The 15,605-nt window shown below is 38.2% G+C and overlaps 1 protein-coding gene across 1 annotated transcript in view; it reads right to left on the bottom strand.

The window, feature by feature from the left end:
- The window catches only part of SBNO2 (strawberry notch homolog 2), a 197,269-nt gene that overhangs the window by 105,291 nt on the left and 76,373 nt on the right, over positions 1–15,605 (bottom strand).

The raw sequence follows: 15,605 nt of genomic DNA, 5'->3' as shown, positions 1-15,605 counted from the left end.
TGTATGCCTATATTGGATTTAACACATATTTTTACCATGTCTAACATATTGGATTACATGTGATCTAGGGGAGAAGATGGGGGAAAAGGGCAGGGGGACTGGAACACAAAGTTTTTCAAGGGTCAATGTTGAATAAATTATCTTTGCACATTTTTTGAAAACAAAAAACTTCCATTAAAAAAAAGAAAGTCCAATTTCCCCATCAATGAAAAAATATTACAAGCATCCTAAAGAGAATTTAAGTACCAAAGAGCACATAAGACCTGGCAGCTTCAACAATAAACAAAAGTAGAATTTGAAATATAACATTCCAAAAGGAAAAGGATATGGCTTCATGTGTAAAACTAACTTATATTCCAAAGCTGAGTATAAACCTATTGGGGGGAGGGGAGGGGAGGGAAATAAAGAAATAGGATACTTTCGAGTATTTCTGATGAAAAGACCAGTCTATAAAGCAAATACAAGAGTCAAGAGAACCCCAGAAAAATAAATTCATTTGTGCAAATGAAAGGAGCTATATAATGAATTAGGGTTACTAATCTACTGGAGATGAAATATATGCTTCATTATAACCTTTATGTCTTCAAAATATGAGGAAGACTAAGAATTAGAAAATCAGTTAAAATAGGAGAATGAGAAGAGAGGACAAAAAGGTTATAACAATGGAGAAAGAAAGAAAAAGAAATGAAATGTGATATTTCTCTTTTTATAAGTTTATTTTTAATTCACATTATTTTATGAATTATGTTGGGACAGAAAAAAATCAGAGCAAATAGGAAAAACCATGGGAGAGTTTAAAAACAACAACAGAAAAAAAAAAAAAAGTGAACACAGCATCTATTGATTTACATTCAGTCTCCTTAATTCTTTGTCTGGTTGCAGATGACATTTTCTGTCCAAAGTCTACTGGGATTGTTTTGGATTATGGAACTACTGAGAGGAATCTTTTCATAGTTTATCATTGCACCTTCTTGCTGTACATTGTGTACAAATGTATTCCTGTTCTGCTTGTTTTGATATTTCTCATATTTGGTATGTATAAGAAGAGCATATAAACAGAGGAAATAGTGAGGGTAGTAGCAGGTATAAGTTCATTCATCTGACATAGACAAAGGAAGACTAAACCACACACACAGAGATACACACTTAATTTGGTGTGGAAACATATCAAATGGGGAAAGGGCGGGAATGGTTCCCAACAAAAATAAAAATTCCACGGAGGAAAAAGTTGCAAAACAACAGCAATACTGTTTTTACAACTTAATCCTAAAGAATTAAAAAGAAAAGGAAAAGAACTGGAAGGTATGAGGTGCCAATCAATTGGAGAATGGCTATATAAATCATAGTATAAAAATATAAAGGAAATTCACTGCTTTAATAATTGATGACACCTTTTTCAAAGACTCCTGGGAAGTAGGAACTGAAACTGAGAAAAGTAAGTAGAGCCAGAAGTACAATTTATACATTGACAACATAGTCAAGAAAAACAACTTTGAAAGACTTAAGAACTCTGAACCAAGTTAAAACAAATCTTACTTCCAAGGGACCTAAAATGAAGCATGTTATCTTTTCCCAGACAAAGACTTATGATGCAGATTTATTGTATGTTCCTTTCTGTACCATATGAATGATTACTATGTGAATGAATTTTGTTTAACTATGCTTATTTGTTACCAGGAGTTTTTCTTCTGTTTTGTTTTGGGAGAGAGGGGATTAGCAATAGCAATACTGCTCCCAAATAAATTTCAAAAGATGCACAGAAAATACAAAGTTATGAAAGTAATGTATGGGTTATATAACTTTTTTCCAAACACATTTCCCTTTTTTTCGATTCCACTGTATGGATTGTGAGGATTGTCAACTTGACTGAAACTGGCCCCTAAACTGTGGTTGGCCAGAGTCAAAGAGAGCAGACTATAGAGTTAGGAGAGTCAGGGATCCAACAGAAGTTTAATTAATTTCAAAAAAATGAAGAAGGCACTTACTAGTAAAGTCCCCCTTTCCTGAGGAGGAGAGCTTATCTTGCTGAGGCAAAGACAGTACCTTGTAGACATAAATGGGCTAGCCCGTGATCCAATCATTCTCAGGCCTTGAGTGGCATTTCCTAAGCAGACTCATGCATGGACAATGCAGGCATTCCTGAGTCCTGCCTTTGTTTATTGTCCACAGTGGATACAGAAGCAGTGGGAATAGGAGTGATAACTGGTTTGGTTCCCTTAGTTACAAAGAACAGAGATTGTGAACATGTCAAGAGGTATGATAGATGTTGGCTCTCAGGCTCCTGGGAAATAGGGGGAGCTAAAATCATGAATCCCTCAGTGAACACCTGGTACTGGTCAAAGCAATACATCTTGCCACAGAGTGAGATCATCCAAGTTTTTTTGCCAAACTCAGGGCACAGCCAACTTACTAGGCCTTAGCTCTGGGGAAAAGGATGTCCCTAAAATATTTTGACAGGGTGTATAAGTTCAGAATTAATAAAATAAATTTAAAAGACAAAAGGGAAATGGCCGTCAATTAGGGAATCATTAAATAAATTGCAGGATATAGAAGTAACAGAATATCATTATGCAATAACAACTGATGAAAATGAAAACTACAAAGAAGCATAGGAAGTTATACAACAGATACAAAGAAAAGAAAGTTGAAAACAATATGCATGAGGATTACAAAAATGGAAATGGTAAGAAAAACAACAAAAATCCTAAAACCGAGCGCTGTAAAATTATACTGACTAAACTGCATCTCTCCCAGTTTTCTGAAGCAGTGCTGACAATGGATGTGAAATGCAACACCTTATATGGAGGACTTGGTTATCAGTTACTGACTGATTTTGCCAAGAAACCTTCTCTGCTCCCACCCCTAATCCCACTTCAGTCTTTGTTATAAAAGTTGTTTTCTGGAAGGGAGGGATAAACTGAGAAATGAAGGTCATGTAAAAACAAAAGACATCAGTAAAAATTGACATTTAAAAAGATAAAATCCTGGAGATAAAAGTTGGTGTTTTGGTTTTTAGCTAGCAATAAATGTTTCCTGAATTGAGGGACAGGATTATCTGTCTTTTAATACACAAAATCCCTTTATGTGAATGACAAATTACAGCTTTATAAGGTTCTTATATTTATAAGGGCAGGATCTGCAACAATGGATATAAGCCAAATGCTTTTTTCATAATAAAAAAATGCTGTTAAAACCTAATAGAATCATGTATTGTCTACACCTCCAAGGCAAATGTGTAACAGAGGTGTGGTAGGCTATGGAATCATCTTCAAAAGCCAGTGTGTAGGTCCTCTCTAAACCAGTAAATATCCTTCTGATAAAGTATTAGAGAAATGAAAAAGCAGAGATATCAATTAATTGATCCTGCTGTTTTTTTAGGTTTTGTTCTTGGGTAGAGGGTTGAGGTTATTAATAACATCCATGAATAAAGTAGATTTGTAACAGGGAAGCCAGGAAGTAGAAGAGGGGGACCATTCTAAACATGGGGAATAGTTAGTGAAAAAGCATCAAGTCAGGAGGATGGATTGTGTGAGGAAGTGGGGAATCCTGTCAACCTGAAATAAAGAAGACTACCGAAGTAGCAAAAATAGGATCTTTAACCAGGGCAGGAGAATTCTGATTCAGAGCACCACATAGAACAGAAGTCCCTGGAGTGCCCAAGAAAAGCAGAGGGGGCAGGGTTTAAACAGTCTCAAGGAAGGCCTAATCCTGCCACGCTGTAACATAAATGGCTTTGCACAGGAACAGAAGGAGGCTGGGGAGTGGTGAATCTGGTCAGAAAGCAGAATTCAAGTGTGGCAACAAGGAGTTTCCAGAGATATCCCAAGACTGGCTGCATCCAGAGGGTCAGTGTCAGGTAGTCCCTGGTAGCTACATTCAACAGCAGCAATTCTTGTATCCCTAATACTTAGCATGGTGCCTGATTGGCACACAGATGATGCTTAATAAATGCTGACTGACTCTCTCCCTAAGAACAAAGTCTAATCATGAAAAACCAGGAAGGGACAAGGTTGTGAAAAGAACATTGAATGCTGGAGTATTTATTATGTGATCTTGTAATTAATAAGGAGTCACTGACATTAACTGAGTAGATCAGACATGCTACAGATCCATTCCATTTTATGTCTACTTGTCCTTCCAGGTTCTTCTTCAAATCCTTTTAGGATAAAAACGGCAAAACTAAATCTTATGTTTTTGAGATTGATTTCCCCATTATTGCTTTTCACTGTTTCTAAGGCCAGACCACTGTAATCCTCCACAAATCACCTCTTGAACACTTGACATATAAGCTTGCATACTAAATTGATTTTGTCCCTAATTCTTCTTTGGGTGAGGTAGTGATAATCAGAATCATTGTCTTTATTTTTACCCAGTTAGAAACTTGTTTAAAGAGACAGAATTTCAGCTTTTAACTACTCCGGTATTATCATCTCAACTCTATCCTTATCTGATATTAATTCTGGCCTTTGATCTAACAGGTCAATATTGCAAATAGAAGAGATAGTGGATTCTGAAATGGCTCCCACATAATAACCTGACATTTTCTATCTTTTAAAACAATTAATCTTATTTTTTATTTTTATTTTTTTTCCCCTGAGGCTGGGGTTAAGTGACTTGGCCAGGGTCACACAGCTAGGAAGTGTTAAGTGTCTGAGATCACATTTGAACTCGGGTCCTCCTGAATTCAAGGTGGTGCTCTATCCACTGCGCCGCCTAGCTGCCCCTCAATCTTATTTTTTGTGATGCTATTCAGGCTCAGTATGTTTAACACTTCATGATTATCCTCTGGAAAAAAGTCTTCATGACATATAAGTAGAAGGCGGTCACACTGGACTGGGCCATTTTGTAATTTTATCTTTTTCATGGATTGCTATGGCCAAAGAATGAATCACCTAACTGACCACTATGCTGGTGATGTGCCCTATAATAAGCTAGACTCAAACCTTTTAGCCAACAGAACAGTATCCTAAGTCTTTACCATGTGGTGTGAATAAATGAATAAAAAAGTATATTAAACGTTTTCTAAGTACTAAGCTATGGTAGAGACACAAATACAAAAGCTAAATAATTCCCGCCCTAAAGGATCACATCTTTTATTGGAAAAGGAAATACTCTGGGGGTGGGGGGAGAGATAATCTAGAGTGTGGGAATTCACCATAGAACAACAGGGCAGTCAACAGTTGTGCCTTTTCCAGAGGCAATAGTAGTGCTCATGATGAATACATACAAATACAAACATTTGTTTTGGTATATGTCATTAAATGATAGACTTATAAGGATATTATTATACTTACATATTATATAAAATTATTTAAATTATATAATAAAATATGTTTGTAATTACATAACATTTCCCAATTTTATATTAAGCAATGAATTATTCCAAACTGTCAAGATAGTTCATATCTTGATATGAAATAACATTCCATATCTTTTATATAGTTATGCCAGCATGGCAGTATACTTTCGTTAAAAGTTCTTTTTTTTAATCTTAACATTATAACACATAGCAGAAAATCATATAAGCTTGATGGAATTATAACTATAAATACAATTTAAAGGAAATAAAATAGTAACATTTAGGAAGCTTAATGTTTAAAAAAGTAAAACTAAAATAAAAGTAAAACTAAAAAAAATTTGGTTCTTTGGATATTACATGATTTAGCAAACTAAAACATATCTTGCTATGTACATCAATCAGGGGCACCATTACTACTCTCCAAATTAAAGGCCATTCAGTGATCCATTTTCCACATAAGGATGGCCATTTTTTTTCACTGACAATTTCTTCAACAAATTCAGTAAGAATTGTTGTGGGAAAAAATGGATATTCCTTCAAATAAAAAATATCACAAAACAAAACAAAGTCCTACTGTGTGATTAAAGAATCTGCTTTAGCATACTGGTATTCACACAATACTTTGAAAATCCTACAAATGCTTGCTTATCAGAGCCACAGCCTTAAAACTTAACAATATATCAATATCTACTTAGGATCAAAAATAAAAATGAAAATCCAGTTTAAAAAATTCTCTTCCACTGAACAATTTATTCCTAAAGGTATGGAAAAGATAGAAAGCAAGGGAAATTTACACTCATGCTCCCTGGGTATAAAATGGCTAGGGATAAAGGGCTCTTGGGAAGATAGAAATGCAAAGTACTAGAGAGAACAGTCAAATGGATTGGTTCTTCCTTAGCATGGTCTTCTGGTGGTCCCATGTGGATTCCTGAGCAACAGCAGGAGAGAAAATGACCAGAAGGAAAATGATGACTCAAATTCTCAGAGAGCGCCAAGATGAATAGCTTAAGGTCTTTCAAGTTTCACTTGCCTAAAAATATCCTAGTCTCTCATCTAAGTAACTTGCAGGGATAGCAAATTTTCCTGAGCAAGGGATTAAAAAAAGATGTTTCTCTTTCAAATTGTGAAATCTGTAAGCTATGACAACAGAAGCAAGTAACAGAGACTACAAGGTGAGGACCTTCTAGATTTGTGTGGATAATTTTGCATCTTATAAAGATACTATATGAGGGATATGATACTATGAGTTTTCATTTGCAAATGAAAAGGGCCAGGAAAGTAGCTGAGTAGCCAGGAGAGATTACCAATTTACCCCCAGGACAGACTGGCACAGAAAATTTACTTACTCATTTACATGGATCACTAGGAGACACCAGTTAGTAATTAGGGCAAATGGCCTGTGTCTATTTATGGTTAACAGCAATCAAACTTTGGAAAATATAGTTAATAACCCCCATAAATTCAGGGTTAGACATCTCAGTGAGGGGACTCAAATCTTATACCAGAAAAAGTTGTGGAAAGCAAAGCCTACCACTGTCCCACTTCCTTCCTGAGAGGTGACAAACCAGAATTGAGACCCTGAGCCAGCAAAACTAAGGGAAGCTTTTGCCAGTTATAGGTGAAGGTCTCTACCCTTTCTGAAAGAACAGTAACCCAGCAGAGGATTAAGGATGAAGCTGAAATCGAAGACAATGGAGAATACCGCTAACCAGTGAAAAGTAAGCCCAGGATATCCAGTGCAGACTTGCTGAGAAAAACAAACAAACAAACAAAAACAGCATGTCCTAGGAAGAACAAGTCCAGTCTAGCAGCAGAGCAAACCATACAGCAGAGAAGTAGCATTGGGAAAAAAGTGAAAAAGATGACAAAAATCACAAAAAGTAGGAAGATCTTGAATCCCTGCAGTACCAGAATTAAGAATTGTCTTATGTGTGAGTTGCATATATGTTCTTTTCAGGGATCATTCACTTTAGCTGTATTCTAAGTTTAGTGCCCATTCTCCCCACAGATACTAAATTTATAGGAAAGGATGCTCAGATTTTTCAGAATGATTTTTAGCTACTCTTTTACTATGACATTCTAAGAAAAAGTTCATTAAGTCTACAGTGTCCAATGTTAAAGGAAAGCATACTGGTGGGGGCTTGTAAGCCTGGGGAACCAACCTACAAACCTGTGCACCCCACGTTGGAGAGGTATCCCAAAGTGGGTGTTACATTCCCAGGGCTCACACTCCACTAGTACAGCCTTCAAGAACCCTGGGTCATCTTCCTGCCTCAATGAGACATCAGCAATACTTTGAGATGAAATTAAAAACAACCACCACCACCCTGAAAAAGGAACACTTGCATCAACTCAGATCAGACTCTACAACAAAAGCAGCTAGTACCAGACTAAAACTTTTGATTAGCTTTAGCTTCACACATCATTCAGGTATCCAGTTATTCAGGCAGGCCATCTCAGTTCTTCTTGCTGCTGCTGGCCTGCTCCTCTCACCTGGCCCACACCAGGGTCTTCCTGAATCCACACCCCACACAATGGAGAAGTTATTTCACTCACTGTGGAGTTCCCTTTCAACAATCTATTTCAGTTGATTGCTGAGCATATATGTATAAACTAGCTCACTTAGCTATATTTGGCTGACCCTAGACACCAGTCTATGTTTCAGTTTCCCATCCCATCAGCTCTCCTGGCCACATACTACCTAATAAGGGCATATTCCACCCCACATCACTCCAGTTTTCTACTTCCCCAAATAAAACTACCTTCCCTGGTTACCTCTTGCCTGTATGTGGTCTTTCCTTACTAGAATAAGCACTTTGAGGACAAATACTGTCTTTAAAAATCTTTGTGGCCCCCAAACACTTGACAGTGCCTAGCATAAAATGCTTAATAAATGCTTTTTTATTCACTCATCAATTCATTCAATAAAATTAAATCGATAATCCAGTATTGGAACAAATCCAGGAGAACAAAAACATGCAATTCTTGGGTCTGACCAACCCCAGATTGTAAATCGCTGGGGAAAAGCATCATTATTCATGTTTCAACCCTCTAAGCTATCTGCAAGTAACATCAACTAATAAAATCAACTTCAGCTAAGCACTTCGGTGAGCTAGTAATGTACACACCCAGAAATAAGTCCAAGAAATGGGTAATACAACAAGCACTTTGAGGTAAGATAGCTTGACTTCTTTCTCCCAATGACAGCTTTCAACCCATGACCAAGAAAAAGATCCTTTCGGTTTCAGTTACCAGAAAACACCTGTTAACTCTTTACCTGACAGAAAATCTACATGGCTATTTTGCAGCAAGTCTAAGTAAACTACACATTAACCAAATGCTTGTGTTATAATTAAGAGTGGAAAAGCTCTTGGGAGAATATCCTAGGGATAGATGTTTGTTATAGCTCAAAATCACATTGTAAATTTACAATTGACAAAGCAGTTTTCTCCTATCCACCTTACAAAGGATATAACCCTAGAATTACTAACTCCAATTTACAGAAGTTAAAAGAAGTGAAATGACTAGTCCATATTGCTAATAAATAGCCATCCTAGGCCTAGAACTCCAAGGCTTCCTAGATTCCAAGGCTACTGCTTTTTTTTTTTTTTTTTTTTCCTTTGCAGTGAGAAGCCAAGTCCAAAGACTTCAAAAACCTCATAAATTCTCCAGGTAGACACTATCGAAGGCCAAGCACGACAAACAGCTCAGTTTCCTCTGTAACATGGTTATAGCACCCACCTCCCATAACCACTATGAAGACAGTACCTATAAACTATGAGGTATTCTACCATCACAAACTGCCATTAATGCCATTTGTCCCCCAGGGTTCCTTCTTATGGGATCTTAGCAAAAAGCAAAACACAGCTAGTAGCTATGAAGATGATCCTTTTTAAATCTTAAAGCACAAAAAGAAATATTATCATGGTTCTCAATTAACAATGCTTTATAGGGAAGGCAGAGAAATAGAAATGACCTCAGAGGCAATCGGGTCCAACTGCAGATCTAAGAGCTGAATCCCCTCTAGAAAGAGATTGAATGTTTACCCACAGGAAGCTTGAAACATTAGGCTGCAGGTAATCCCCACCCAACTTAGTTATTATCAAGTTCTTGATCACACTTAAGGAAAATCAGCTACTGCAATCAGCCCCATCAGTCCTAGTCCTGTCCTCCAGAAGCTCCCACAACTAATCCTGCTCTCTTCCCTCTGATTTGTCTTCAAACATCCTTCGCGTAGACACTGGAAGACCCAGTTCATACTCTTCCACCCCAAGTCAAATCTATGCAAGGATAAATCTTGCAAGGGAAAATGGGACACACCTACAGGTCTTGAGCACACTAGAAAATTCTGATTCAAGCAGATTTGAAGAAGAGATAGTTTATACCACAGTGGGATCTCCCACAAGACACTGCAAAGCAACAACTTCTTAAGGCTATTGTTTTTAACCAAAGCCCATCGTAAGACATAGGGAATAAGGAAAAGCTACAAAATGAACACTAAGATATGTTAGACATAGAACAAAGAATACCTGAATGTGAGAACAGGTAACATATTACTAAGGTTCATTTTTTAAAAAGAATCATCAGACCAAGACACCAGTGTACCATTTTAAGAATGGCATCTAAAGTTGCAGCTGTGTGACCTTAGGGAAGTCACTTCAATCAGTGAAACATGAAACACGTATGGGGCAGGTGCGGGAGAGCATCATCTGGGACATGCTCTGTTTTAAGGATCCTCCCCACTCTATCATCCTATTGCATTTAAATAAATTCAAACACCCTCATACTTAGTTTTGTGGCAACAGAAAAGTTAGCATGCTTAATAGTGATATGGCAAATCTTTCTGTGATATTACCTCTAAAATATTATTATCAAAATTCATTATTTATTCATGATGGATTTTCTTGAGAGGAGTGCAGCACAATAGAAAGTACATTGGGGACCTGGCATCAGAAGACCTAGGATGGAGTACTGCTACTATCATTTCCTCACTGTGTGGCTCTAAACAAGCCATTAACTTTTCTTGGCCTCCATTTCCTCACTTGTACAATGGGTACAATGATCATGCTCTGCCTGATGCACCATAGTATAGTGGTTTTGGGGTCAAAGGAGAGTCGTTCACAGACTCACTCTCCCTCGATGTACCTTTTAGCAGAGCACTTAAATTCTCAGTCTCAATTTCTTCATCCATAAAATAAGGAAGTTGAATTTCTAAGGTTGTTTCAATCTACAAACCATTCATTAACTGACTACCACGTACAAAACATTGTACAAACCTACATTCTAGAAATATAAATACAAAAGGAGTAACAGTCCTTACCCTCAAGGGCTTTACATTCTCTGGGAAGAGTACAATATGCAAACAGATAAATACATACAAGATTTCTGAGAAACAGAAAAAGGAGAAGTAGACAAACTTTCCCATAGAGGGTAGCATATGATCTGGGCCATAAAGGAAGTCAGGAATTCTAAAGTGTGAGGCAGGGGTCATTTTGAGGGAAGCATTTTGTAAGATACAATGCAAATATGATCAAAATGGGTGCCATGTCGCAACACGATTCATACAGCAATGTGAATTAAAAATAAATAATTTTTTTTTTTTTAAATGGGACCCATGTGCCAGTTAGTCTAGAACAGCCTGTGAGTTTCTTCTCGGAATCATGCTATTAAGTGCATAAAATAAAATAGAGAATTGTAAAGGAAAAATTTCAGGAAAACCTGAAAAAAAGATTTATATGAACTGAAACAAAGTGAAATAAGCAGAAGCAGGAAAACACTGTATATGGAAACAACATCATGATGTTATTGATGTGTGATGTTCAATTATGAATGATTTTGTTCTTCTCAGCAATACAATGATGCAATTCAATTACAAAGGACTCATGATAGAAAATGCTATCCATAATCAGGGAAAGAAATGACAGACTCTAAATGCAAATGGAAGCATTCTAACTTTCACTTTTATTTTTTTGTGGGTTTTTTCTTTTAGTCTGTTTTTTCTTTTACAATTACAAAAATTTACAATTTTACAACAGAGATACATTTTACATGAATGCACATATAAAATCTGATCAAATCACTTATCATTTTAGGAACAGGGGAGAGGTAGGAAGCAGAAAAGTTTGTAACTCAAATTTTGCAAAAATGCATGTTAAAAATTATTTTAATACTTAATTGGGAAAAAATACTATTAAAACTTTTTTTTTTTAAGTCTGCAGGACCCCTGAAATCTATCCATGAACACCAGGTTAGGAAGTCCTATATAGACACAAAGGACAGAAAAGTGCAGGCCTACTTTCCATGGCCGGTCTTTCAGCTTCACAAAAAGGGCTCAGATGATGAGCTTAGATGAGCTCAGAGAGACAAGAGGTCTCTGTTTTCCAACACTGTGATAGACAGTTTAGACGTAGATTGTCAAAGTCCGTCAGAGTTTAGAGAAGACTCTAAACTTGTGTAAACTCTAATGTGTGCTGTACCCTTCCCCCTGTTTCACCCCTGGATGCCCAGAGCCAGGAAGCTGATCCAGCTCCTATAGGTGGAATCAGTCTCCTCCCTTCCCAGCACTCCTGCCGGCAGTGTCACAAAAAATCAACAACAAGAAGCCAGTAAGAAAGAATAAAACAAATGCTGGTTATCTGCCAAGAAGAAAAGGCAAAAGCTTGCTCTCCCAGTTGGCTGGCTCCCAATCCTCAGAAACTACTAGGGCAAACCTGGTAAGCCATGCCTGCTAAGGATGCCCAAATCTCTTAATTAAAGCTTACTCCCCTGCCTACACCTGGGATGCTGAAGTGTGTACAATGGCACATTGTAAATATGAACCCTCTGACAAAAAAAAAAAAAAAAAATAGTGCTTCTTGAAAAAAGGAAATTGTATGTTAGAAAAGTTGCACTCTAGGAAGCCAGGGAAGGACGGAGACAAAAGACTTAAGAAGCTTAAATTCTCACTTCCTAAATTCTTCCCTCCCCAAATAAACCTCTGATGATGGTTATAAATTAATTAATTCATTCATCCATTCAATTCATTCTACAAAAATTCACCAAGGACCCACTAAGTGCAAAGGGCTGGTCTTGGCCTTGGAAGATTTAAGAGACAAGTCAGACACAGTCCTTGCTCTCAAGTCAGCCAATAAATGAGTTTTTATTAAGTGTCTACTATATACATGGCTGTACACAGAATAGGATGGAAATGATGACTAGAAGGAAGGCCCTAGAATTAAAGTGGATTGGGGGAAAGGTTCCTGGAGAAGGTGAAATTGTAGCTGGAGCTGAAGCAGCTAGGAGGTAGGGATGAGCAAGGAGAGCTTTCAAGTCATGAAGGATGGCCAGAGGAAGGCCTGGAATGAGGATATATGTGGAAAGTCTAATGGAAGGTATAATAAAGAGGGCAGATCATTCAAACAGCTCCCAGACTGAGAAGGGAATCAGTCACATACATGCATAGGCAAAGAGAGTAGCCTAGTACCTAAGAGGAACTATATTGTTAAGCAAACTGGACTTAGATCAGAAGACCTGGATTTGAACCCCACTTTGGCCCCTGTGCTCAATGACACCAGAAAGTCAATTCTTACTGGGTCTCATTTACTCCTCTGTAAAATGACATTAAACCTCTTAGTCTCTCAAAATCTTTTTACTCCAGTAGTCCAAAATGAGTATTGTGAGATCAGGTGAGAATGAAATAGTGCTGCAAAAGGCAGAGCCCTTTGGTGGAGGTTTTCAGGTAGCTCACTCCCCATGGATCTCATAGAATACACAGCACTCTGGACCTCCAAGATCATTAGAGCTATAAGAGGACAGGGAAAGCTTTATGGAAGACATACCATTTAATCTTGAAGAACGAGGACCACATCCACAGGTAAGGTTGTAAGGGAGGGTGTGGAGGAATCAGAAAAGTAAAGATGCAAGGGTGAAAAAATAGAGAGCATACTCACAAGGAAAGCAATTAGTCTAGAAGACAAAGATAAAAAAAAGTCACATTCTTAAAGCCATCATAGACTTACAAGGTCCAGTACAATTTTCATTTTCCTGATGAGGAAATAGAGGCCCAGACCAGTGAAATGACCTGCCTCAAAGTCCTATTTGAGTGAGTGGCAGAGCAAATTACAAAAAGGTTTTCTGACTCCAGATCCAGGAAGCAGGAGGTGAGAAGCTATCTGTGTCCTGGAAGGAGGCTGCCAGCATTAGAACTTGCATTTCATGAGTCAGGACAGACCATCCACTCCCTGAATGAGGAGAGTCGAGGAAATGTGAGTGTACAGACTCTCCAGCTGGCACTTAGTGACTTCCCAATCAGCTGCCAGGTTTCCTCCATCTATTTCCCCTTCATGTTCTCTCCATTCCAGCCAAACGGAACAGACAACTCAGCCTCAAACAGAAAGTGCCTCCCTGCCTCCCCCCACCTCTAGGACTGGAATGGAATCTCTCGGTCACCTCCAGTAATTAAACACAGCACTGAACCTGCACTGAGGAGACGTTCAGATTCTCATTCTCAATTAACTAGCATGGGAACTGGGCAAGTCACTTAATCTGAATATTAAGTACTCAGTACCTTCATCTATAAAATGGGAATAATACTTTCATTTCCCACCTACCAGGGTTGCTGGGAGGTTCAAATGAAAACTGTGTGAATTGCTCTACAAGGTGATAAATTTAAACTATTATTTTATATCTTTGATTGTCATTCAAGGTACAATTCAGGCCCCCTTTTCTCTTTGAAACACTTCCTAGTGTCCTTAACCAAAGATATATAAATTCCATGAAGACAGAGTCTGTGACATCTTTGGCACCCTCAGCTCCAAATGAGACACTGCACAGAGTAGGTGCCCAATAAGTGAATGAAACTATACGAGGAGGGGGGATTTTGAACAAGTAGGATTAAGCTACTTAAGCTATTGAGTCAAACAATAAAGAATTTCAGTAGGTTTTACAGAGTTTCTTCAATGCCAGCCTGGCCTGGGCCTCGTGATCTTCAGTGCTGATGTGTAAAACAGAGTAAGTAGGTATGTTTATCAAACCTGCCAATGACATGAAACTAATGAGACTGGTGAGACTTGCTATTTCAAAAGATCTTCCTTAACAGTTGAAATAACTTCCCCTAAAAGGCGCAAGATGAAACAATCGAGGGTATATAAAATTCTGTATTTTGATTTAAAGCCAACAAACAAAAACTAGTGATTTGATTATAGAATATAGAAGGCATGGCTTACCCTGAATTGATCTTAGAATAGCCCAGGAGGAAGAGATCCTAGGCTATGAACAAAATAATAATGCAGGGAGGTGTAGGCAAAGGAGGCTATCTTGGTCCTCCATTCTTATCGAGCCTTTCATTGCTGCATGGGTATTGTCCAGGACAAACTGAGGCCTGAAAAAGAACTTAGTTTAAGAAGGCTCCCATTGCATCCAAGGCCATCTCCAGTTGTCTTGATCTATGTCTTGCCACTGAACTTGGATTGACCATGAAAGAGAGAGGGAGGCTGATGATCTTGCACTGCCTCCCTCACTTAAATCCAATTCATTTGCAAGTCAAGACAACGTCTTCCTGATGTCATTGAAAGCAAAGAAAAATTAACTACAGATTATTGTCCATGGAGTGGACATGGACATCAATCACCTATAATCCAGCTGCTTTGGGGAGGATATCAAGGAAATTAGTGGGAAAGCAGGTGGGGGAAAACAATGTGAGACCACCTCCCCACAAGTAACTGTGTTAATGTGCTTTCCCAAACTAGTAGAGCTGCAGTTAGGAGACATGACTGCAGCTCACAGGCAGGTAGAAAAGCAATTGCAGGCATTTTGTTATTGTGGTGGTTTCTCTTGGTTGAGAAGGATGTTAAAGGCATTAATGGAAGCAGGAAGGAATTAACTGCAACCTGAATCTGGTGGTAAAAGAAAGGACCATACCTACTGATCACCCTGCCCCCCTCCCCCCCAAAAAAAGCCTTAACAACTAGAAAACAGGAAGGGAAGACAACTGAGTATGCCATTTACCAGAGATCACAGAGGTGAGGCTGAAACTTGGAGCATATAGAGTAAGTGTACTGCCCTTACCAGTAAAAAGGGAAGGAGGAGACAGAGAAAACAGAATGAAAAGAAAAGTGAACAATGAAACCAAAGCAAAAATACAAGCCCCAAGATCAATAAATCCCACTCTCAACCTGTGGTTCAATAAAAAGAAGGCAAAACTCTCAAGGCTCTCTGGGGATACCACATTTCTGATCAGAAAGGGCAATTTCCAGGAATCTTTGCCTGAAAGCACACCCTTGTATCCTCTTCCTCCATCCTCCCCATCAGTCCAGGAAAACAGAAGGCT

The sequence above is a fragment of the Sminthopsis crassicaudata genome, chromosome 1 (assembly GCF_048593235.1).
Source record: "Sminthopsis crassicaudata isolate SCR6 chromosome 1, ASM4859323v1, whole genome shotgun sequence".
Lineage (NCBI taxonomy): Eukaryota > Metazoa > Chordata > Mammalia > Dasyuromorphia > Dasyuridae > Sminthopsis > Sminthopsis crassicaudata.
This window is presented reverse-complemented; position numbering and strand designations above follow the sequence as displayed.